This window comes from Octodon degus, unplaced genomic scaffold (assembly GCF_000260255.1).
Source record: "Octodon degus isolate 3935 unplaced genomic scaffold, OctDeg1.0 scaffold00184, whole genome shotgun sequence".
NCBI lineage: Eukaryota > Metazoa > Chordata > Mammalia > Rodentia > Octodontidae > Octodon > Octodon degus.
This window is the reverse complement of record NW_004524760.1, coordinates 4,217,480-4,220,990: the sequence shown is the minus strand read 5'-3', so window position 1 is coordinate 4,220,990 and position 3,511 is coordinate 4,217,480. Positions and strand designations below refer to the sequence as shown.

Sequence of the window (3,511 nt, the reverse complement as noted above, 5' to 3'; positions counted from 1 at the left end):
TTGGTAACTTCAACATTAATGCAGTTTTAATAATCCTTAAGAAGTGGTATTAAATCCATCAATATTATAAGGGAAGCATATAGCAGTGAAATAGTAGTTATAATCCTCTTCTCTGTAGTTAATTCCGGGGTCATAGCTAGGCATCTGGGTAACTTCCTCATGTAATTTACTTGTACCCTCTGGACCTGCCCTGGATCTATCATGAATGTGCCACTTCTATTTAATGATGGGCTGTTGGAGAGGGGACAATACCAGCCGTTCTGCCTCTGTCCGGCCCGCTACAGGCCACTCCAGGATGCTCCAGGGGGCCCAGGAGGACTGATGAGGCTGCAAGTCCAGCCCATGCACGGGAAGCAAGTTAAGGATTAATATGAAGCTCAGAAGCAGATAGTGCCAGACAACAAGCAGTACTTGGTACACATTTAGTTAGTGTGACAGCATTTCCTTCTCCCACTGCTGCTGCTGCTGCGATGACAGAAATTAGTCGAATTCAGTATGAAATGAAATACACCGAAGGTATTAGTCAGCCAGTGAGGGTCCTAGAAAAATTAAAAGTCGCACCACCAAATGCTGACCTGGAACAAGGGTTCCAAGAAGGAGTTCCAAATGCTGGTGTGATGATGCAAGTTCCAGAGAGGACTGTTGTAGCAGAAAATAATGAAGACGTTTCGTTTTCAAGACCAGCAGATCTTAACCTTATTCAGTCAACTCCTTTAAAACCTCTGGCACTAAAAACACCACCCCATGTACTTACACTGAGTGAGAGACCCCTAGATTTTCTGGACTTAGAAAGACCTTCTCCAACCCCTCAAAGTGATGAAATCCATGCAGTTGGCAGGCTAAAAAAAGAGCACTCTAAGAGTGAAAATGCTGTTCGCCAAAATGGACAGCTGGTCAGAAATGATTCTGTGTATGGCATTTCAAATGTAGATGCAACAATTGAAGGAACAGCAGATGACATGACTGTTGTAGATGCAGTTTCATTAAGAGGACAGATAATCAAACTAAACAGACGCCTACAAATCCTAGAAGAGGAAAGCAAAGAATGTGCTAAAAAAGAAAAGGTCATGTATTCAATTACTGTTGCTTTCTGGCTGCTTAATACCTGGATCTGGTTTCGCCGCTAAAGGTAACATCGGCGCTCAGATATATTGTCTCAGCTGCTGGAAATATAAAGGATTTACAAACGTCTTTGTTTCTGTCTTTGCAGTGTATGCGATTTTATATAGCTCATGCCCTTAAAAAATGTATTTCTTCCAGAAAAGTAGAGGAAAGAACCTATATTTGTAGAAGTAAGGCATATTCTATCTCTCTGCTGTATTCTCTTTAAGCTAGTTCTGCAGGAACATCTTACATAAAATTCTTTTGCATATTTTGTAAATAGGTTCTATTTTGGTTTTTTTGTTGTTTTTTTTTAATTGGTTTTTAACCTCATAAGTCTACACAACTGATTCTCTGAAAGGGAGAGAGAATGCATCAGCAATGATTTGGAAAGGTATCTGTAAAGAAAATAAGTGTTTTGTGCTGCTTGCCACTAGTAAGCAGTTTTGTTAATAAACATTTTTGCACTGCCTTTTGACATTAACACTTGACGTCATGGACTGGTACCAGATTTAAGAAAATCAAACCGCCTAATGTTTCATGATCACCTGTACAAATTAAATTGATTCCTAACAATACAGAAGTAATATATGTGTAGTGTGTGTGTGTTTTCATTTTAGTTTTGCAGTTAGTTTTCTATCATTTTTACTAAGTCCCTGTGTAAGCAACTTTTTAAAAAAAGACTAAGGTACAAATGTAGTGTATTTAATAAACTGTCAACCAAAAAATAATGATGATGATGATGATGGGCTGTTGCTGAGCACGTCCAACCTCATGACTTAGTGGGTCAGAGAATACCCAGCCCATGATAGGCAACTTGGGTCTCATGGTGCCCTGACTTGGTGTCCCATAGTCAAGTGTTCAGTTTCCACTAAGGCCCAGTAGCAGGCCAAGAGCTGCTTCTCAAAAGGAGAGGAGTTGACTGCAGATGATGGCAGAGCCTTGTTCCAAAATCCTAAAGGCCTCCACTGCAATTCACCTATGGGAGCCTGCCACAGACTCCAAACAGCATCCCTATCTACCACTGATACTTTACATACCATCGGATCTGCTGGATCATATGGTCCCAGGGGCAAAGCAGCCTGAACAGCAGCCTGGACCTATTGTAGACCTTTTTCCTGTTCTATGCCCTACTCAAAATTAGCAGCTGGTCCAGGGAGATGGCTCAGTAGAATAAGTGCTTGCCTGGCAAGCACAAGGGCCTGAGTTCAATCCCCAGTTCTGCAACCAAAAAAAAAAAAAATTAAAAATTAAAAATTAAAAATTAGCAGCTTTTCAAGTCACTCAGTAAAAGGGCCGGAGTAAGATACCTAAGTGAGGAATATGTTGTTTCCAAAAATCCAAATAGGCCTGCTAGGTGCTGTGCCTCCTTTTTGTTCATAGGGCAAGCCAGATGCAACAACTTATCTTTTACCTTTGTTTGTGTATGTGTGTGTGTGTTTTGGTTTGTTTCTTCGGTAGAACCGGGGATTGAACTCAAGCCCTTGCACTTGCCAGGCAACCACTTATTCTACTGAGCCATCTCTCCAGCCCCTTATCTTTTACCTTTGAAAGAATATCTCTACATGCCCCACACCACTGGACTCCTAGAAACTTCACTGAGGTAGAAGGACCTTGAATTTTTGTAGGATTTATTTCCCATCCTCTGACTCTCAAGTCCTGTACTGACAAATCCAAGGAGGTTGTCATCTCCTGCTCACTAGGCCCAGTCAGCATAACATCATCAGTGTAATGGACCAGTGTGATAGCTTGAGGAAGAGAAAGGCAATCAAGATCCTTATGAAGGGGCTGGGGAGATGGCTCAGTAGAATAAGTACTTGCCTGGCAAGTGCAAGGGCCTGAGTTCAATCCCTGGTTCTGCAAAAAAAGAAAAGAAAAGAAAAGAAAAAAAAAAGTTCAAGTCCTACCTTGGCAATTTATTTTGGGCCGGGGAAATAGCTCAGTGGAAAAAGTGCTTGCCTGGCAAGCACAAGGTTGTGAGTTCAATCCCTGGGTACCACACACACACAAAAATAGATAACTATGAACTAAGTTGTGACACAGGGCTAGAGAGCTAATATACCCTTGTGGTAAGACATTGAAGGTATATTGCTGGCCTTGCCAACTGAAAGCAAATTGTTTCTGATGGCCCTTATGGATAGGTATGGAGAAGAAGGTATTTGCCAAATCAATAGCTGCATACCAACTACCAGAAGATGTGTTAATCTGCTCAAGCAAGGAAACCACATCCAGTACTGCAGCTGCAGTTGGAGTCATCACTTGATTCAGTTTATGGCAATCTACCATCATTCTGCAAGACTCATCTGTCTTCTGCACAGGCCAAATGGGAGAATTAAATGGAGATGTGGTGGGGACCACCAGCCCTGCATCCGTCAAGTCCTTGATGGTAGCACTAATCTCTGCAATCCCT

The 3,511-nt window shown here is 41.8% G+C and overlaps 1 pseudogene; it reads left to right on the top strand.

Moving 5' to 3' along the window:
- The first annotated feature begins 443 nt into the window (after positions 1-443).
- On the top strand, positions 444-1,127 carry LOC101579795 (annotated as a pseudogene).
- Positions 1,128-3,511: the final 2,384 nt, after the last annotated feature.